Consider the following 23,629-nt stretch of genomic DNA (forward strand, 5'->3'; position numbering starts at 1 on the left):
TAGTACTTCAGACAAGAAAATTTAATTTGAGCGCTGATGTTGATGACGACGACCGCACGACCCACACCATTGGTGAGAATAAGATTTCCGGTAGGAGCTCCGTCGATGCCGATGGTGGGACCATAATCTGCTTTTCGTGACATCTCGAACGAAACGGCTCGCGCGCGCGGAAGAGTTGCTTTTTTGTAATCAATCAAGTTAAACCTGTAGCCACGCCCCTTTGGTGAGCGTTACGGTTACACAATATTTGCACACATACCGGACAACAAAGAGGCGGGACTAATGAGCCATTTTTACTGATTATAAGAAAACTGCTTTCCCCCGCGCGCGAGGCAAATTGAAATTTTACATGAGAGAAAGGGGGTTTGACTGAGAGTAAACTCGTTTGAAAAATCAAAATCATCGATGGGACGCAACGATGACGTCTGTACTTTCGTAGGAAATCATCCAGTTGTTATTGTCAGCAGCAAGTAAAATTCGAGCAATCATTTGGTTGCTGTTATTTGTAATTATGTACAAAGAGCGAAACACATCCGAAAATTCAATCATAAAGATGGCATCTAAAGGATCTCAATCTTGAAAATTGCATCTCAAAAGCACAAAATATAATCGCATGGCGATGCAGAAATTTGATGTCGGAAGTGCAATCACAAGCGTACGTCGGAGGGAGTAGCTGGAATAAATATATTCATATGAATGGTAAATTGGTAATGTGATCGCATTTCGACGTGAACTACGTCTAAGGGGGATACTCTGATACAGGGTGTAAGATGAACATTTCAAAATTGGGGACCGTCACGTAGTCATGTAAGATTTTAAACGATAATCTTTATCTTTTGATGGATTTTTGAGATTTATATATCAAACGCATCGGAAACTCTCCACCAATTTGCAAATGTTATTGAAACTTTTGATTATCAACGTTAAACTAGTGGAAATTTCAATTCTTTCCAAACCCAGTAAAAAATTCAGACCCAATCAATAATCCTGCATCCCCAACACGGACATCAGGTTGTTATAAGTTACGGTCCTTTTCGCCCAGACTCGTGTCTCATACGTGCGCGTCATTTTCGTTCGAGCCTTCTCAGAGAGCGGACACGATGCTTCATTTGTAGCCTTGAGCCAGCATTGGAGGCGATTGTCGAGCAGAGAGTGGATCATGGCGTTGGGTAGCGATCCCAGCGACAAAGGCATCCCACAGCGATGGGCGGCAGTCAACGATGGTGGAGCGACGGCCGGGACGGCAGCCTCACTGGAGTGAGAATTTTGCCCGGTTGCGGTCCAAGCGACAACGGCTGCCGCGTTGATGTTGGTCGCGTCGTCAATGGTGGAGCTGCGGTAATTGCTGATAGTGAATGGAATCATTAAAAGTAAATCAATTCTTTTGATTACCATCATTACCTTGGAAAAATGGTGTTAAGCTGAGAGGATTTTCCAAAGTGCAACAACTAGTGACCAGCACACTCTTGGCGTTCAGTAAATTCTTCTAGCAAGATTCTGAATTTGGTTATGTTCTGTCAGTGATTTCCAATGCGTACCATTGAGAAAAATAACAATATAAAATTGGTCAATTGGAGACAAACTTCGATTAGTTACGCAGAACTTCGGTTAGTTAGAAAATTTAAATGCATGGATGATATCAGTAGCAGTCAACTAAAATTTTCATTTTTGCTGTTGGGGATTGGAATTGCACATTATCGAAGGTTAATCGGTTCTTTTTAGAACCAAAATTTTATACAAGAGAATATTTATCCGAAACTAATTTTATTCAAAGTGCAAATGGCGATGGCGACAGTTCAATCAAAACAATGCCGTCAGTAGCGAAATCGCGAGTGCGCTTTGTTCACCGAGGTGCGCCTTCAGCGATTTGACGGCAATTATCCTTGATTACTGACATTTTAATGGTTAAATACAGTAAAGATTGCAATTTAACCTGACAAATTATTATTTGCAATAGAAATACCCAAATTTAGTTAAGCTCATTTAGAAGATTTTTCGAAAAATAAGAAAAAAACAACAATGAAATTGAATTTTTTTCAAGTGAAAACCCTAACAAATTAAACAAACAAAACTAAACTCGAGAATTTAACAATTTTGACTTAATTACATAAATATGTCAGTTACTTTCAAAATGTAAAGTTTTAACAAATTTTATATTTTGAATATTGCTCGAAACCAGTGTTGTCTCAAAAGTAATCAAAAGAACAATTTTGTAATATTCATGAATGATGGGACTTGCTAGGTTCTTCATTTCACCAAACGGTTTTACGTAGTTTACGTCGGGCGGTCGTGTCTTGTACACAACCCTTATGATTTTTTGGAGTGAACATATACCCTTTATGTATACTTAATCTATACGAGAAAGGAAAAATGATAAAAATATCCTTAAAGTAAGTCATAGAGCAGCTTAATTTTCTCTAAAACCATTTCTGATGGTGATCGTGCACAGTTCTGGAAAACCTGTCCCTTTTTCTATTTTACGGAACATCCATCTCATCGCCTAACAAGGAAATTCAGCACCAATTTTGTCGCTTTTTTACTAATATGCCTGCTTTCTGCTGACGAGCAGATAATAATGACAAGGAAGCAGTAGCCGGAATTTTAATTAGATGTAGGAAACGTATTTTTCGTTTATTTCGAAATTCTAGCAGTAACTGCTACAGTAGTCGAGCGAAAGGTATAGGATAGAAATAGAAACGGCATGGAAGTCCATATCCTGTTCTAGCTTGACATGAGACTTGCACAGACGCTGCTTTTTTCTTGCGTTGCCTCTTTTTCTTCTTTTCAATACACACACTAAGTTTTTATTTCTGCAGCTCGGCAAAAATCCGCATAGCCGTGCGCCAGCAAAATAAAAAACTGATATTTCAGCAAAAATGGCGTTTGTTAGCTGATTTTTGGCAAAATATTTGCTGATTTTCAGCAATTTTGACAGAAATCTCGGCAAAAATCATGTTTGCTGGGGCACGTCTGTGCGATTCTCGGTAAAAGTTCAACATTTTGCTGAGATCCCGGTAAATAAAATTGAGTGTGTAGTTCCATAATGATTTTAGGTCTGAAACAGTACTGGTAGTTTTCGTAATCGTCATGTGAAAGCAAAAACAGTTGCATTTTCATTTTCAAGAGACCAAATAAGAATGTAGCGGGTTCTTGGTCACCTGCCTTATTACAAGCAGTCGTGATGGGAATGTTGCTTTGTTTTGAAATCTAAATTTCTAAATAGTTTTAATAGATCTGTGCAAATAACCATGATTAGTCGATAAAATGATTATAATTGCTTCTGGTATTTGGGTTAGAAGTAAAATTATTGAAGTAGAAACAGCTGGTAAACAATAGTTTGATGCACTTACATGAAATAAAAATCCGTTGAAATTTAGCGGAATTCCTTTCATTGTTAGAATAAAATGTAAATATCGCGTGATATCTCTCAATGAAATTGAAAATCTCAGTACTGATCTGTGATAAAACGCATGTTCATGAACGGGCTCAATGGTCTTGTGACTAACGCTGCTGTCTAATAAGCAGGAGACTGCGGGTCCAATTTCGAAATCACCCCTTCCCTACTTTGTATTTCGATCTTAGTTCTTTTTGTACTTCTCGTTTTACCAAAACGATTCCTACTGTCATAACCTTCTATACTAACAATTCCAAAAAACCTCCTGTGGCACCTATGAGAGGTCGTAGTGTTCTCTACATCTTTCTTAAGTAGGTGTCCAACTAACCATCTTTCCCCTTCTCCAGCATTCGCAAAGACGTGGCCAGGGCAGATTTCTGCTATTGAAGTGTGCATTGCTTCCATCTAAGAGATCGTGATTAGTCCCAAATCAATATCTATGGTAATGGATGAAAATGATCCTACTCTCATAAAATAACCCAGACTTGTACCACCTACGAATTGGAGTGAATTGCTCAATGCTATTGCTTATGATAATGTAATAAAACGCATTTTCATAACTGTTTAATGTTATGCTGCCCAGTTACACTAGAATGCGTTGAAACGAAAAAGTCTTCGTAAAACAAAGGTCTTTTCAAAAAATTCTATGGGATTCCAATACTTTTTCTTTTAAAAAAAAGCTGCTGGATACATTCGTAAATGCTATTGCTCGGATGCAAAAGAAGGTTACATATTTTCCTCTTTGCAAGTCCCGATTGCTAGAACATGCGAAATTTAGAGAAAGATACAAAGTAGGAGAATGGAACGAGCCGGGGATTGAATCCACGGTCTTCTGCGTATGAGACAGAAACGGTATGACTACCCTGCTCACTTTCCCCAACACATTGGTTCTCAATTTCCAAATAACTCTGAATGATGTCAACTTTCTTAACTTTCCGTGATATTAATCCAAACTGGTTGTCCCATACCTATAGTACCGCCCGGCGCTCAGCAGATCCCGAAATATCGAAACAAACTGATCTCTAGCGACTCTCTAAGCTAATAACTCCTCCCGGAAGAATTCTAAGTTAAACAGTCTCTCAGTGTTTAAATCGGGCTCGGTGTGTTGCTATTTTCGTTATTGGAAACGTCGCACCGTGTAATGAAAAAAATAACTATTTTCATCAATGTTCCGTTGGTTCCGGAAATTCCGGAGGTCCAGCATAAGATTAATTGTGAGTTTTCGTGTTACGAAAGAAGAAACGAGTCGCGGAGATTTGTGAAATTAAGTTCTCATAAACATCAGCTCTACAATGCATATCTGTAGGTATACGATAAAATCCAGAAGATCTAGTAGAACCAAATTGCAAGCCGCCATTAAATAGGATCTGGATGAAATTCAAAGGCAATGCATTGCAATGCCTTCCAAATTTAAAGAACGAATCTTGGCCAGAAGTCAATGCAAACCGTCCAACTTCAAAGAAATAATGGTTCGCTGATGGAAGATGTTGAAACCTCGTCGCTCTTAAGCCAAATAAATCCTTCGACAAACGCAGAACCAGAGGAGACAAAATGTATGGCAAACAAATGGCCTTATAAAATGATGGTTTTTCGATAAGAACGATTTCCCAACAAATACGTAAATGCTAAACAATATGCTACGGTACGGTCAGCTTGACGATTCCACTTCGGAGTGGAAACTATCGACGGCGTTGCATTGAAGACAGTGCTCTGTCCTATCTTATCTCTTGCGATAAGCCCCATCGATATACAAGCAGGCGAAACAAGCTCAATAATATCAAATGATGATTAGACAGTAAAATGAGATAGGTAGTGACATCGTTCATGTAAGAGATAAATGATCAGACGACAATATCAATACTTTACACTCAATCAATATTATGTAGAGATGTGGGATGCTATTTGTATTTGTATTTGTATTTATTTATTTATTTCAACTGACATGGTATTGTCTTATTGAAAACTTATTAAATAAACTTATTAAAAAATATATAATCAAACAACGTTTCTGAACATATCGCTACTATCGCATAAACAAATAAGTAAAAACTGCACTAGACACGATATATAATTATCAAGTTACACATTATGTTATGATAAATAAACCAGCATCAACGAAAATAATATTATCAACAAAAATAACCAGACTACAATAACATTTAGATTGAACATTAAACAATTAACTTCGATCACTACTATGGTACAGTTTACAGAACGGAGAATATCAACGAGCAGGTCGCCAAGTTGTTTCACATGAATGATAATCCTTGAATTCGCGGTATCGTACTCCTGATGGCCACTTTGATGATTTTAAAGCATTATTACGGTGCTTTCTATCGATCTCCACTTTAAATGAAATGTATTCCATCGTTGACAAATCCCTCCAGGATGGCTTTAAACAGTTAACTCACGGCGTGTGTATGGGGGACCTTTATGACAAAAAATGAGCATCGCTAAAACTTTTACTACGTGAAAATATAGCTCTTAAGCTTTCATTTCGTGACTATTTGAAAAAAATCTCGAACAACTTTTTTTCTCTCCTGAAACGGATCTTTGTAGTTGAAAGACCATCGATTATTATTTATCGCGTCCCATTTAAAATGAGATTCCTGGATTTTTTATTCCAATAATCGAATATAAACTCAGGGGTACCGAAATTACCAAGTTTTAGTCTAAATTAATAGTTTGTTGGAGCTCAAGCGTCAAGGTGCATGACGAAGCCGAACTCGATATATTTATGTTATCCCCTGCAAACAGCTAAGGAAGGCTTGGATGGAGATTATGCTCTGCATCGTCATCTTATGCTCATATACACCCAATTCTGATTGCTGATTGTGCTGATTGAACACTTAACTGTGAGGCGGCAATGTCTTAGTGGGGAATGTAATGCCAAAACGAAGAAAGAGAAGTAATGTAGATACACAAAATTCACTTTTTACACTTTTTTTCTGTATTTCGTATTTTTGATTGTGTAACTTCAATTTATCACTAAAAACTATCCAACATGCTCATAGAAATCCTTAATACCTCATTCAAATAGAAATCAGATTTCAATTGATATACGGTAAACAGATGAGCGCAAAAATGAGTCATGCACAAGTGCACAATAGAAGCAAAATGGAAGTTAATATCTAGCTTTTAGTTTAAAATAAAATCTCTTCTGATTTCAACAAAAAGTGACATGGGTATAAAAAACACTTAAAAATATGTACTGTATTTTGTCCTAAAGATCATATCGCTGCGATGCATAGTTGATGAGAATGAGTGATTCATCCAGACAAGCAAATTCGTTTTACTACAAATGTTGTGGCAAACATGCAACTTTCAATGATATTACACTGCGTGAGCTTGGAGAAATACTTATTCGAAACGATTATTTTCACTCGAAATTCATTACCAATTTAAAAATTAGTCCACTTTTCATTGTGTTGTCGCATTATTGCTATTTTGCTTTTGGCAATCGTTTTCAATAACGTTCAATTATTTGGTCAAGCCGAATACCACCAACATAAACGTAAACACAAAACCTGGACGATCAGAACCAGGGTAGTTTTAGAAGTTTTGGAGAAGAGTTTGAATTTTTAGACATAAAAATCGTGCTGAAGGGATGACTCTAATATAATCTAAATTGCCTAAGAGGTAAGAAAAGTTAACCTGTAAACGAAAATCAAGCTCCTACCCTATGCATCAAATGCATCTTCTTCTAAAAGACACTTATTTTCATGACTCTTGGAACAACCACCAGACTTTGAAGTAATCGATGAGCTTTACTTTAAATCATCTATCTAGTGGAAAAAATCTAGATCAACAATGATCAGAAGCGTAATTTAGAAAAGCTTTACTAATTATTAAGCCCCGTTAATATTTATAAAAACTCCATAGAATAAAATGTATTACTCACTTCCAAAACCAAAAATATCTTTATAAAACCATCCCACATAGAAATGCCGAGGAAATGTCCAACCTAAACATTTCCTAGACCGAACCGGAAATACAACTCAGTCACCTGCAGTATGTGGTCTTGGCATGCTTATCTCGGTAGGTTAAAATAGTTTTATATTATCTTGGAAATGTTATAAAAAATCATTAGGTTTTCAGAAATCGTTATGTCTTGAATGTCGGAATCCTGTCGTTTTTGAGCTCAAACAATCAATTTGAAATTTCTCAATTATCTGGAATGATTTTTACGAATTTCGCTTATTTTCATTTAAATCCAAAACGTATAAAATATGAAACTAAACAAACACTGTTAAAAATATTAGTGGGTTCAACCCTTGCGAAGCAGTATGTTTGCAAGCCAAATGTTGAACTTAATAATTTTGGCTCCGTCATGCTTTTCCATATTTGAGCCTTTTAAATTAGGTTCAAAATGAAAGAACATGAAGAATATTCATTCCTTCATGAAAAATAGTTTAAAAATAAATGACGAGTCAACTCGTGAGGGACTCGTGACTGGCAGCTGGTATTAGATTAGAATACAGGTTCCATTTGGAAAGGAAAAAATTGTTCGGGACCCCCGGTAGATTTTTTTAAATAACCAGGAAATGAAAGATAAGAAGCTATATTTTCACGTAGTTGAAATTTTAATGATGCTCATTTTTTGTGATAATATTGTTCTACTGAATACGCCGGCCGTGAACTGCATAGAATTCGTCAACACCAATAGCTTCACTGATCATATGCTTCACTTCTTCTACGGTGACGTCGTTTGCGATGTTCGAAACATAAAGCTTGAAAGTTTCAACAGGTTCGTAAACATGTCTTGGAGTTTCAGGAAAAACTTTAGTTAACGACAGCGGCTCGAGATTAGCAGGTGATGATGTAGATGCTGCAGGCGTAGAAAAAGCACCAACCCATGAATGAATCGTTCCAATCAATTGATTGACTGTTTCACTCAATTTGGAAACCTCAATTCTAGTCGACTCAGAATCTGTTTGAACAGGCGTTTGTAAGAGGTAATTAGTATCACGGGGTTTTCATTTAAGCCTTGTGCTGGCGAGATGGCGAGTACGATTCTCGGACCGATCTAGGATGTTTTCGGGTGGGAAAACATTCTCGACTAACCGGACATAGTGTATTGCCACACAAGATACATAGGGACACGGCAGGTATTTTCGTCTGTTCGTCATAGTCTCGAAAACCAATAAAAAGACGCTTTTTGTAAAACTCATACGTACCAAATCGTAAGCTCAGGAGAAATGTTCTGATACAGTAGAGTTCTAGCAAATTGCTTTCGTTGGTTTTAGTCCCTACGACGATGTACAGAAATACCTGCCGTGTCCCTACTCGTGCAATTGGCGGGCATAGAAAAGCTTTCAATTAATAACTGTGGAAATGCTAACAGAAGGCTGAGTTCCAGTTGGAATGTGATGCTATTGAAGAAGAAGAATAATAATTATTAGAATCATGGCTACTGGCTTGTTGTTATTCATAGAACATCTTGATATTTAAATGATATTTAAGTGCAAATTTGTGATATTGTTGCCTGTTCTTTTATCTCTTATATCAATCAAGCCCATATCATGTTTTGTTATTCTGTTCATGGATTCTACCCATGTATCAAATTAACAATCCAGAGAATGGAGAAAAAGGTACTGCTAGTGGTGATTTCATTATCCAGGAGCACTCCACCTTCGCATGTCGCATTCGGAAACGAGTTGTACCTGAGCAAAGCTTGAGAGTAAATCGATAACTTGCTATGATGTTGTGAAATCGCCGAATATGATTACTTAATTTGATATCTTTTTGGTCGTTTTAATGGTCAAAATAACAAAATGTATAGCAGAAAAATCTTACTATGACATCAAATCGAAAACTATTCCTGCTATTGATGAGAGCAAATTGAAAACTAAATTTGATATTGGTTCCGATAGCAAAATAAGTACACAGTTTGATGTCAGATCATATAATTTAGAAATCTACAGCAAAATGATATCGAAATATGTAATCAATCATGATTATTCATATTTAAAAACATATTTTGATTTCAATTTGATGTCAAAATCAAAATATGTGTTCTATATGCTCTCATATTATGTTTTAAGACTTTGCTCGGGTATCCAGTAAGGCAATACAATCACCTGGTCGCGCAATGTAAACAATGCTGGTGGTCACATCATGAAACAGTTCAAAAGCAAGCATAGCCATAGGTGTACATAATTCGTGCCAATAGAAATGTGGATGAGGAATACGTCCGTATTTGTTATCTAATCTGCGTCCGCTGAAGACCAACAAGACCAACGGCAAACAAGATTCTCGCAGAGAAAACTAATTGATTGCTTCTCTAGCTCCAAGTAATAATGTCCCAGATAACCAGTCGTCGTATAACTATGTATATTAAGAGTTGTATAAAAGTTAATTTCCTATCACTATCGCAGAAGTGTGCAATTGAGTTATAAATAATGTTCAAGAAGAATCATAAACGCGAGCATTTCAACGATTTGCGAAGCGACATCGCTTACGTTGATAAAAATAGTCGCCTAATGTTCAAATTAAGTGTGTTTAAGGTCATCCAATGTGTCATGTTAAATTGTTCGTATTGTTGTATATAACGCATCGGATGTTTTATCGTAAATCATAACAAATGATTTCATAGACAGTTGACTAGTTTCACGTTATCTCTTGCTAGAACTGAAGTATACTTTCAAAAAAAAATCATGTCTGAAGCAATGGTTAAAAACAGATTGTCTAAAATATTAGAAAACGCGGTACGTACAGTAGATTATTAAGAAACTATCGTGACCAGTTCAGGAGAACGCTAAATGCTTCTAAATATGTACGAGAAATAAACAACGAGATTAGTGTTGTATCACCTTCCTCAGCGGTTCAACGCACAGAAAGAAGCAACGGAAGTGGTCAAACGATCATAATATCTCCCAAAAGGCTCTAAAATTGCTCATAAATGTTTTAAACACCCATATTATGTAACATCCATGAAGCAACTCATATTGAACCCATGGTCGTGGGATATTCTATACGGTATACGGTTATGGGAAACCAAAAAATGTGAAGGAATTTATCAGCGTCTTCATTGATGAACTATTGTAGATTGTTGGAAATATTATCAGGGCAATATGTGGGTGGATGATTTTTTGGTATGATTATCGATTAACATGGTCTTAGATGTTTAACATAGGAATAGTTATATCTTTTTGAATTAGGAAGTATTCATATCTAACTCTCTTATAGTTAGCGGTGACGTGAATGTAACGATATGCTTTTAACAATAATGATGATTGTAGTGTAGAGTAGAGAGTGGGGCAAGAGTACGCACTTAGTTTTCAATCGATCATGTGGCCCTTATGAAGCAAGCTTCTGTATATCAAATCAGTGTCGATGATTCATATACTCTTCCTTTATGTTACCCAGTGGAAAAAATATTGAAATTATTGAGATTCGTTTTAGTAGAACTCTTATTGCAAGACAAGTGAAAAACGCACTCTTACCCCACCGGTGGGGTAAAAGTGCGCATCGGGTGGGGTAAGAGTACGCATTTATCCAATCATGTGCTTTAAGTATATATTAACACAAATAAGAGTTAATAACATTTAATTGATCCTGTCATAAGACGAGTTTAAACAATCCCATTGAATTCCACCACTTAATTGTATCCTGACAGATACGTATTTCGACCTCAACAGTAAGGCCGTCTTCAGTGTCTCGTACTTGACTCGACTTCAAGTCGAGTCGACTTGAAGTCGAGTCAAGTACGAGACACTGAAGACGGCCTTACTGTTGAGGTCGAAATACGTATCTGTCAAGATACAATTAAGTGGTGGAATTCAATGGGATTGTTTAAACTCGTCTTATGACAGGTGAAAATATTCCACTAAAAAGCTCAACATTATTTTCTTTATCATTTAATTGATGTTTAATGAGCATATATTACGGAATGTTTAAAGATTCCGTAACTCTTAAAGGGGGAGGGGGTCCTAAAAATGTGCACTTTCATACGAAAAACCATTGTTTTTGTATATATACAAAAAAACGACAGAGATAATAATATATATTAGGTTTCGCGTGGCGTATACAAAGGCATTTTCCTTAAAGAAAGTCTACCAATCACGTAACGTAAAATTTGGCTATTTCATCGACCCCCCCCCCCTCATCTTACACTATTTGTATGAATCCTATTATATTGATCGTCACACATCTCGCAACCCCTCCCAGCTAAACGTTGCGTAATTTATGAATGTTTCTTTTGATTAAATGAAATTATCATTCAGATGAAATTGTGTTTTCGTACTATGTTTAGGTGTACAACAAGTCCTAATACAATTTCATTATTTCCCTTCAGTGCTTTGTTCGCTAATTCACCGCTAATACACCGAATTACTTTAACTTATCCTAAAAACTTGTGATAATTTCGAATTCTGTCCCTTTTTTCTTAGTTGTGGATCTTTCCGTTTTGGAAGAAGTCTTATTTCGGCCGGAGATACGGTTTGACATCTTATGCGTACTCTTGCCCCACCGGTTCCTGCGTACTTTTACCCCACAGTCCCAAAAAATATTCAAGTAATGGTTTTGACTTCTTGGAAAACCAACCGGATTGGTGTTCTGTACCATAAAGTACTCTATACAATAGGTTATCGAAATGGTATAATGTTCACCTGATTGAACGTATATATGGTAATGAAATACTAGTTGCGGAAATCCAATTATTTTTAGCAAAATGACCAAAAGTTATCTAACTCCATATCTCCTTGTTGTTTATTCAAATCGTTTACAATTACACATGATATTAGTTGGCCAGAATACCTGTCAATCTGATGCAGTGCTGCTAGTTTATCTTTTTTTATTACTTTAAAAAATCGAAAACGTACTCTTACCCCACGCGCACTCTTGCCCCACTCTACTCTAAGTGTCATATTAATAGTATTCGAACGTGCTCCGCACCAATGTTCTTAGGTATAATGCTTATAATATTAAATTTGAAAAGAGCAGACTCGAATCTGAAGTTAATCTGAATCCATCGGAGTATTCCCATCACATTCTTCGTCATCAAACTCAAAGTTGCTTTCATCCTCAACCATTCGCTCATCATCAGATGAAGGTAGATCTTCGTGGTCTGTATTGTGTCTCGTTTCGATCTGCATGCCGACTTCCGAAGTTTCAGGCACGTGGATCGTGGTTTACAGTAACGGAAGAATTTATTTCAGCAGAACAGCTCTAACTTTTGTGCTGTGTATGACGGATCACCAATTCGCACTATATCGCCCAATAATTGAATAACATTACCGTATCCACGGAAACCTCTCTTAGCCTTATTGCCCTGACTGATTCCTGTCTATGTCATTTTTGTCCAAAACTCACGTGAAAAGACAATCAGCTGCAGTATAACATGTATTGTCGCCATTCTGGATGTATGCGTTTGGAATTATGATTTTGAGATATATTCCGATTGAAAAGGGAAAATAGGATTACCAGTGTTAAGATATTTATTATAATATTACATACAGGGCACCGAAACCCAATTTTTTCACTATGGATTTTGACTGGCTCGCCTGTTCGTGCTTTTTGGGCAAGGGCCTCATACGCCTGTCACTGGCGAACAAAGCTCGTGTACTCTGCATCGAAGCTTAGAACCGGTGTTAGGGCGCAATCGTTAATGCGAACATTTTTATATTCGGTTAGTTACTGCAAATAAATTCTTTTTCGAGTCCCTATAATCAAGCAGGTATCTCAAGCATACCACATCGTTATAATGCTGCATGATTGAGTGTTTAATTTTGTTAAAATATCGAAAACAAAAGTGTGCATAAAAATTGCTTCGCCATAACAAAAAGGTGGTAGAGAATTAACACTGTTGTTTACAGTTTAGAACCAAATCCAGATGTCGCACATGTTGGGGTAGGGATTCAGTGCTCCACCTTCTCCCCCTGTTTTTGGGTGATAAATTTATCCCCCAGTGTCAAATCACCCCAATACAGATTTATTTTGCAATAGTGTGTGCGCGAATTTTGAATGTTTATGTTTTTACAGGAGAACATGATGCAAAACGCCCATTTCACTCAATAATGCAACATGATACAATCATTGGAAAATAGAGAAAAAATGAACGAACTATAAATTAAAGCTATTTTACACTCGATTCCATGCTTTAAACTTATTTGCTCAATTCTTTAAAATGCTACTTGCACAAGGCACTGGCTATGCCTTCGTTCGTTTTATATCATTTTCGCCCTGGAAATTGTTTATGTTGCATTCACAGTGCACTCGTATTGGTGACTCAGAAAAGATGCGACAAAGATGGCGTAGCTTGGCATCCCTGTGATTACATACAAATCGTTGACGTAGATTTCTGCTATTCAGCTTGATATTCCATTTGCTGAGCTCATCCTCGTTAGTTATGTGATGATTTTCGACGATGCGATGTCATCTTCGGACTTAATGGAGTTCTTTAGAACACTTTAGGATCTGCTTTCATTTGCTCGTAGCTCATCGCCCTTCAATTTTTAAAGGGTTAATAACATACTATTCAAAACTATTGCTATTTGTAAGGTTGAAGTGTTATTTTCGTATGCAGGTTGATAACGGAGCGTCCACAAATTACGTTACGCTTAGAGGGGGAGGGAGGGAGTTTTAGCGAAGTGTGACGATCCATACAATATTTTTAGATGTTTCATACAAAAATTTTGATATGGTGGAGGGGGTTCAAAAATGCCCAATTTTTGCGTTATGTAATAAATGGATCTTCCCTAAAACATACTATTTTCGTCCTGTGAATAACCCTTTCCGTCACCCAACACCGTTTGTTCAGGTGATGTACCTAAAATTGTATATATTGTTTTATTAAGTTTTACTGTAGATTTCTAAATTGTATGAACTAACATCAAACTAAGTACTTATTCTGTTATCAGAACCAATATCAAAATTAGTTTTCGATTTGCTCTCATCGATAGCAGGAATAGTTTTCAATTTGATGTCACAGTAAGTTTTTTGGGCTATACGTTTTGTCATTTTAACCGTTCAAACGACCAAAAAGATATCAAATTAAGTAATCATAATCGGCGATTTCACAACATCCAAATAAATTATCGATTTGCTTTTAAGCTTTGCTCGGGTACTGTCTCTGGGACTGAATAGAGGGTTGAAATCAGCAATGAACTTTAAAAATATGTACATTATTACCTCTGATGAATCTACTGGATGTTAGCAACTGATCTGCAGGATCATGTATTTGGTTGACTTGAGACGATAGGGAGCAAGATTTGGCGTTGTGTTGCACGGGCAATGAAGTAGATGCTCGTGGATGAATAAGCGTCGTTTCGTTCATGTGAGAATAGTCCGAGGGCTAAGCATGTTGAACCAAGGATACATTTTGAATGATCGGTGAAGTTGTTTGCTGTGTGATAGTGGGTTCGCAGTTTTCGTCATATGCCATCGACGCACGGGGAATGACAATTTGACTCGCAGAATGTGGTTCATTCAGTACATTAACATTCGCGTTGGTATTCGTTGGGATACTCAAATCAGCAACCAAGAATTTCTCCATTGTAGGGTAGAATACGGCATTGGCAGGGTGCGACAGTTGTTGGCACCCTCAACAATATTTGCGTTTTCCAGCAAACATACACTATTTATGAACACAATTTTGATTCAATCACACAATTTCAAGTCTAAGCTTTCATTTAAATAAGTTGTTTGTGTAAAAGTAGCAAGATTTGATGTGTTAATCACCGAAACAAATTTGCACCTACGAAATCCTTTTGTCATTATTGCATCGCCAAAGAAAGCAGCGCACGAAAAGCAATCTGTTACTTACTTTTGGATCGCCTGTTTCTCCTCTTTATTGCGTATGACACTACAAATTAAGTACGTAAACTACTTTTTACACTTTATCACCCTTGATTATCACCACAAAGAGCAATTTTATGCAACATTTGATCTATGTTTCACTAAATAAAATCGGGACTGTTCGTTTTCTTTGACAGTAGCATACTTCGGAATAGAGCGAGAGAATGTGTTTGTGAGCATATCAAACACACGCTAAAAAATAAACCACGCACAATTCTATGAGATTTGATTTTAGCGAAAATATGAACAAAATATCCGGTGATGGCATTTATTTAAAAAAAAAAAGTGTTATATACAAATGCCTCTATTCAGATTTTTACGCAGACCATGTATTATATCAAAAGTGATAACAACACCGTAGTATTTTAACACTTATGTGGCTGACAGGACGGTTTTCCTTTTGCAACTTCAATACTTTCCAAGGTCATCAAAAAATCTCAACCATTCCTGTTCCTACATAGCGCATTTCAACCATAAATAATTGCCTACTTTTAGGGTATTATCTATTATTCAAGCAAGTCAACTGTGAAACCTAGTGTAAGAATGGGGTGGCTCCAGCGGCTGGATAGGACAGTGCTGCCCATTAATCAACATATGAAGACTCACGAGGTGGAATATATTGTTAAGGTGATTATACAATCCAGCCAGGTGGTGAATTTAAATGTCACCACACGGTTTTCTACTCCTATTATCAAGAGTTCAAAACTAGCGCAATAATTTTCGTACAATGCTGAAATTAAAGTCGATTGTTCAGCATAAGTTAGCAAACGATCTACGGATGTTTCATACCCATTGGCGTTGTGGTTTTCTGAATTCGTGCTCTTGAAAAATCACTAGAAAAAGCACGTGGTTTCCAAGATGGCCGATTTGCGGCTTTGTTGTATAACCACCTTAATATACTATACTACCAGAACCGACTAGCTTCGTTTCACCTAGAATTGATTTATTATGTATTATTTACATTTTTAAAAGACGGTAAGTATTCAAAATTTGCAAATTTGGATTCCATTTTTAGATTAATTTTCGATTAAAGCAGAAATGTGTACTTCATTTGTTTGGGAGTCTCCCTTCCAGAAGAGGACGGGTCTAATATCATCATAAGAATCTTCATCGTTCCCAAAACCTCTACATAAAAATGTCCATGCCGTTTTAGTCTATAAGGGCAGACAGACAAAAATTCATTCTTATGTGTACAGATTTGGTTTTACGTAGTTTATGTCGAGTGGTCGTGCCTTGTACACAACCCTCATGATTTTTTTTTTATGAAACAAACATATCATGTAAGGACCTCAAAGAGCAAGTTGTATATTTGAAAATGGTTGATATTTGCTTACGACTCTAAGGCATTACAAAAGACATAAGATGTAAATCTTGGGAGCGGACAAAAGCATATAAGTCCCCTTCTCCGAAATGGCCAAAATTATTCAAATAGGTTGAAAATGGTAAAAGATATGAAAATGTCAATATCTGGGTACACGGGTACGTGAATGGCAGACGTCTGTTTTTTGTTGACCGCATAAGGGTTTATTTTTGTTTAAAAATGTGTTTAAATGCTTTTGCCTATCTGTCTACATGACATAAAATTGATGCCAAGGCTAAAAATTCATGTTGTGTTTTAAGCCAGTGTTGATAAACAATAAAGTTTGTTCCAAAATTGAGTCAAACGAGATGAGCGTGCGGCCGATTAATATGAATGAATTCTACTACTGGAGGATATAAACAACCAGCATTTGGCACCAATACATCACCAGTTTTCTACTTCCATGTCTATTTGCTGAAGGGAGCAAACTCATTGCTGATAATAGAAATTGCTATGCCAATAGAAGAAACGTTGACCTGTTACTTTATATTAAATTTACTGAGTTTGTGGTAAAAGCTGTTATATTTAGTGAACACCAATCATCAAAGAGAGAGCATACAAATGTATGCTACTGTATAGCAGTTAAACTGTTCCTGTATTTTAGTGTAATTATTCATTAGTTTTATCATTCAATTTGGCGAATGTCTTAGACTGCCAAGAATAGGTATTTTCCCTATAAGTCAGATTTCTCGAATCTTCGAATGCGTTGTCCACTTTCAATTGGATTGGTATTGATTGGAGTACTTTGTAGGTTGCATGCTGATAGAAAACTATAATTACTTAATATTATATAATCTGATGCATCATCTTACCTTGTATTATCTTATTATAATCCTTCGGAACCAGGAGTCGCTTCCGCTTCCGCTTGTTATCGATGTCAGAGACTTCACGTTTGGAGAGTTGAAAATAAAATTTAAAAAACATTTATATTGTATATGTACTAGTCTACGTCGGTTGACTAAATAAATAAGTTCCTCAGCAGCTTCTTCAGCTAGTTGCATACTGCATACTATGACGGAGTCTTCTTTGTGGGTCCATTGAACTCATGTCCAGCTATTCTTAAGCTCTCAATTTTGCATTGGGATGTTTTGGCCAAAACAAGACGTTTTTCTTTACCCATGCTACAGGTGCAGCCATAACCTTAAATTTTTGGATTCCGATGAATTGCACGACGGTATACATCTATGAATAATGAAATATAGCTATCATATTAAAAAATTGTTACACCCTCAATTACATACCTTTAATCTGCAGTGAAATTCAACAACGTAAATCCGAATATTTCGAACAATGACAAACTGTTTCTCTTGTTGACAGATCGATCAGAGCTAACCGTGCAGCCAATGCAAAAGAATAGTCAGGATTGAAAATATTTAGTTTGTTATCCCAACATATTTCCGCATACCTTTTCACAGTTTTTATTGATTTTTTTAATGAGTAAACTATTCATTTATTTAGTTAACATCTAAACAGATAACACTGAATCAACAATTTGACGCCACAATGCACGGTTCGAGGCCGCATCTCTCCATCCTCGGATACGCCCCACGCTCGCCAAGTCGTTCTGCACCTGGTCTGCCCATCTCGCTCGCTGCGCTCCACGCCGTCTCGTACCTGCCGGATCGGAAGCGAACACCATCTTTGCAGGGTTGCTGTCCGGCATTCTTGCAACATGTCCTGCCCATCGTACCCTTCCGGCTTTAGCTACCTTCTGGATACTGGGTTCGCCGTAGAGTTGGGCGAGCTCATGGTTCATTCTTCGCCGCCACACACCATCTTCTTGCACACCGCCGAGTGCTTGCAAGTCCTCCTCGAGCATTGTCTATGTTTCATGTCCGTAGATGACAACCGGTCTTATAAGCGTCTTGTACATGACACATTTGGTGTGATGGCGAATCTTTTTCGACCGCAATTTCTTCTGGAGCCCGTAGTAGGCCCGACTTCCACAGATGATGCGCCTTCGTATTTCACGACTAACGTTGTTGTCAGCCGTTAGCAAGGATCCGAGGTAGACGAATTCCTCGACCACCTCGAAGGTATCCCCGTCTATCGTAACACTGCTTCCCAGGCGGGCCCTGTCGCGCTCGGTTCCGCCCACAAGCATGTACTTTGTCTTTGACGCATTCACCACCAGTCCAACTTTTGTTGTCTCACGTTTCAGGCGGGTGTACAGTTCTGCCACCTTTGCAAATGTTCGGCCGACAATGTCCATGTCATCCGCGAAGCAAATAAATTGACTGGATCTGTTGAAAATCGTACCCCGGCTGTTACACCCGGCTCTCCGCATGACACCTTCTAGCGCAATGTTGAACAACAGGCACGAAAGTCCATCACCTTGTCTTAGTCCCCGGCGCGATTCGAACGAACTGGAGTGTTCGCCCGAAATCTTCACACAGTTTTGCACACCATCCACCGTTGCTTTGATCAGTCTGGTAAGCTTCCCAGGGAAGCTGTTCTCGTCCATAATTTTCCATAGCTCTACGCGGTCTATACTGTCGTATGCCGCCTTGAAATCAACGAACAGATGGTGCGTTGGGACCTGGTATTCACGGCATTTTTGAAGGATTTGCCGTACAGTAAAGATCTGGTCCGTTGTCGAGCGGCCGTCAACGAAGCCGGCTTGATAACTTCCCACAAACTCGTTCACTAATGGTGACAGACGACGGAAGATGATCTGAGATATCACTTTGTAGGCGGCATTAAGGATGGTGATCGCTCGAAAGTTCTCACACCCCAGTTTGTCCTCTTTCTTGTAGATGGGGCATATAATCCCTTCCTTCCACTCCTCCGGTAGCTGTTCGGTTTCCCAGATTCTGACTATCAGTTTGTGCAGGCAAATGGCCAGCTTTTCCGGGCCCATCTTGATGAGCTCAGCTCCGATACCATCCTTACCAGCGGCTTTGTTGGTCTTTAGCTGTTGAATGGCATCCTTAACTTCCCTCAAGTTGGGGGCTGGTTGGCTTCCATCGTCCGCTGAACTGACGTAGTCATCTCCTCCGTTGCCTTGACTTTCACTGCCTGTACTCTCAGCGCCATTCAGATGTTCCTCGTAGTGCTGCTTCCACTTTTCGATCACCACACGTTCGTCCGTCAAGATGCTCCCATCCTTATCCCGGCACATTTCGGCTCGCGGCACGAAGCCTTTGCGGGATGCATTGAGCTTCTGATAGAATTTGCGTGTATTTTGAGAACGGCACAGCTGTTCCATCTCCTCGCACTCCGCTTCTTCCAGGCGGCGTTTCTTCTCCTGAAAAAGGCGGGTCTGCTGTCTCCGCTTCCGTCTATAACGTTCCACGTTCTGCCGGGTACCTTGCTGCAGCGCGACCGCCCGCGCTGGGTCCTTCTCCTCCAGAATCTGTCTGCACTCTTCGTCGAACCAATCGTTCCGTCGACCTCGACCCATATACCCGACGTTGTTCTCCGCTGCGTCGTTAATGGCTGCTTTGACTGTATTCCAGCAGTCCTCAAGAGGGGCCCCATCGAGCTCACCCTCTTCCGGCAACGCTGCCTCGAGATGCTGCGCGTATGCAGTGGCGACATCAGGTTGCTTCAGTCGCTCTAGGTCGTACCGCGGCGGTCGTCGGTACCGAACATTGTTGATGACGGATAGTTTTGGGCGCAGTTTAACCATCACCAGATAGTGGTCCGAGTCGATGTTAGCGCCACGATATGTCCTGACGTCGATAATGTCGGAGAAGTGCCATCCATCAATCAGAACGTGGTCGATTTGTGATTCTGTCTGCAGTGGTGATCTCCAGGTGTACCGATACGGGAGGCTGTGTTGGAAGTAGGTGCTGCGAATGGCCATATTCTTGGAGGCGGCGAAATCAATTAGTCGTAGGCCGTCTTCGTTCGTCAGCCGGTGAGCGCTGAACTTTCCAATAGTCGGTATAAACTCCTCCTCTTGGCCAACCTGAGCGTTCAAATCTCCTATGATGATTTTGACGTCGTGGCTTGGGCAGCTGTCGTACTCACGTTCCAGCTGCGCGTAGAATGCGTCCTTATCATCATCAGTGCTTCCGGAGTGTGGGCTATGGACGTTGATTATGCTGAAGTTGAAGAACCGGCCTTTGATCCTCAACCTGCACATTCTTTCATTGATCGGCCACCACCCGATCACGCGCCTTTGCATATCGCCCATCACTATGAAAGCTGTTCCCAGCTCGTGTGTTGCCGCAGCTCTGGTAGATGGTATAATTACCTCTAAACGTTTGCACCATTGATCCCTTCCAACAAACCTCCTGCAGCGCTACGATGCCGAATCCACGGTCCTTGAGCACATCGGCGAGTATGCGTGTGCTCCCGATGAAGTTGAGAGATTTGCAGTTCCACGAACCGAGTTTCCAATCGCTAGTCCTTTTCGTTGCAGTGGTCTTCGCCGATGGTTCTGGTCCGTACTCTCTTGTTGATTGTTCGTTGCTTATGATTTTAAAGGCTGGCTTGCAGGGCCTGACACCAAACCCCTAAATTTCCGGAGGACCATTCCTCCTTATTTCCGGTGGACCATGGTGCACAGTTTCACTTAGAGTCCTCGCTGGTACACGGACGATGATCAGCCGCCCCTAACATGGAGAACAGACGCTGTTGTGAGCCGATCCTGACATGGAGAACAGACGCTCAATAAGATTTGCACCTCCGGAGAGGAGCAAACCCCCCCTTCCCTGTCAGCATACGACCATAGTTCCCACCGGGGTTGGTTACCCGATCTTCCCTAAGGTTGCTCGTATCCCTGCCAGCACCGCGGGGAGGTAGGGATAGGAGTTGCTGGGTAAGAGGCTAAGGACCGCGAGATGGGGTCTATTTTATTCCTTCAGGTACGCGAAGTACCAATGGTACGCTTTACCCAGCATTTGCCGTGCCGTAAACTAATTATTATCAAATAATAATTTTAGTATTTGTGAAATAGTTGGTTTTATCATTCCAAGCAAATTTTAATCTATGTTTATTTACGTGTTCTTATGAGGTTCTACAGTTTTGGCATCACTTATTTATCAAATTTAGGGATCGTATTATATGTGAAATCATGTTTTCCCAAATCTTAAATAAACTTCAATATTCTTGTATATGTAGTAGCAATAAATCATTACCTAAAATAGGATCAAGAATGTTATTATAATGAAGGCTATTACGAACAAATTTTGTTATATCTTATTAGATGCAGGATTAAGTTTGTAATGTATCGTTTATCAATGCTGCATGGATATTTTTAGTCATTTGACTGGACAGATAAGTTTGTTTGGTTTTAACTCTTCCAATATTGCATTCCGGCATGGTGTGGAGAGATAGCGCGACAGCAGCAGCAAAGGCATGAGAGTTCAATTCCAGGTAACATCAGATTTATTGAACTGAACAGCCTAGGGCTGAAAGTCTCCTTAATAAAGATAAAAAAACTTTGCTTCGTCGATTAGCGGCAATTATAACTCTCAAATGTTTAATAGAGGGAATAAATTTTTTTGTTGAATAATAGTTAATCGTATATCACGTTGCTAAAGTAATAAATTATGTCATTTCCAAAATAACAATGTTTATCCACATAATAACAATGTTAAAAGTAGCATATGAAATCAACTTTCTCGACGGGACGAACTTCCCACGTTTATGCACCGATAGAACACTTATTCAATTTGCAGATGGTGGAAAAGGGATAATATGATCGAAGAAAATAATAAATAAGATAATTTTGATTGAATAAGCAAGCACATTTTTTTTAACTTTAGTAATTGAGGAAAATGGGATGGGAAAAATCGACAAACCTTTTCGTTCAGGAAGCGGTCGTCTACATGTGAGCAGTAAAGCAGACTCCAGATCAAGGCGTTTAAGCGGGTGAGGGAAAAACATGGTGATGTCTGTGGGCAAGTTTTACTGTCCAACAGTCGTATAACTTGCCGTATAAGTCGTATAAGTTTCCTTGGGGTGGAGTAAAGTTGTTCAACATGTCGGAGCGTGTGTGGGGCTTCTTAGCGTTGACATTCTTCTTGACTTTGGTAGGCTTCACCCGGAGTTCACCACCTACGCTCAGGTCAATTCTACTTACGTGGCACAATTGTTCGGAACAATGTTCACTGCAGACACCAGAACGATAGCTGCGCACACGGATTTTTTAAGACGCAAGCCAGTTATCGGACTTTGGAAATCGTTTCGGTGGATAAGATTCTGTCACTCCGAAATGGTAATAAAACTGGTTTTGAATCGCACACTATGGTAAGAGAGTTAGATTTTCTGTAACAGAATAAAATCCCAGATTCTGGCTTAGGTGGATTTTATACCCGCTGGACCGTGGTTTATAAAACCGTCATGGCATAAAATGCCAAACATGATAGTGGGGGAAGAGACTAGACAATTCAAATTTAAATTTGTATACAAAAACAACTTCAACAAGAAAAGGGATCAGGATTACAAAACTTGTTTGTTCCTGACCGATGGTACGATAGGATTGATCTGATCTGAGAGGTAACAAGCTTACCAAACGAAAAATTGCATCAATGTCATTGACAACAACGTCCTCTTTGGATATTGTTTGCTGAATAAATTTTCTGCTGCAGTAACCTTCGCTGACGCACGCTTGTGATTCTGATACTGTTATCGCCAAGCGATGATGTTTAGCACTTTGAAGAAAATTTGTCTCTGATCGGTGGAATCTTTACGATTGAACTGCTTTCCATTGTCAACATTCATTTGGGTAAACCAAAACAGAATCTCTTGAGAAAATTTCATTCGTCTGACTAATGATTTTTTAATCGAACGGTAAATCAATGCATTCACATTTATGTTAATGAACTCTCCACCCATTGTCCATCCGTCAGACATAAAAGTATACCTCGCATAGCTTTATAAAATCACGAACCAGAAACCTGTAAATGTTGAACATTTGTTTTCAATATTTCCATGTTTTGCAGTTTTATTTATTCTTTTATTTAGAATACAATCGTAAGTATACAAGTATACGGGTTTTCGGATCAGATATAACAGTATCGGTTCAATATCATCTTGAATTTAGATACAAACATGTTTTGCTCCAGGAAATTCACATACATTTTTTTGGTCACCTGCTCACATGGGACCACACCATAGTACTGTTA

The 23,629-nt window shown here is 38.8% G+C and overlaps 1 protein-coding gene and 1 pseudogene across 1 annotated transcript in view; one reads left to right on the forward strand and one right to left on the reverse strand.

Annotated features, from left to right (window-relative positions):
- LOC134227381 (uncharacterized) overlaps positions 1–23,629 on the forward strand; it is an 831,489-nt gene that overhangs the window by 113,281 nt on the left and 694,579 nt on the right. The window lies entirely within an intron of this gene.
- On the reverse strand, positions 979–13,938 carry LOC134222371 (uncharacterized; annotated as a pseudogene).

The sequence above is a fragment of the Armigeres subalbatus genome, chromosome 3, assembly GCF_024139115.2.
Source record: "Armigeres subalbatus isolate Guangzhou_Male chromosome 3, GZ_Asu_2, whole genome shotgun sequence".
Taxonomy (NCBI): Eukaryota; Metazoa; Arthropoda; class Insecta; order Diptera; family Culicidae; genus Armigeres; species Armigeres subalbatus.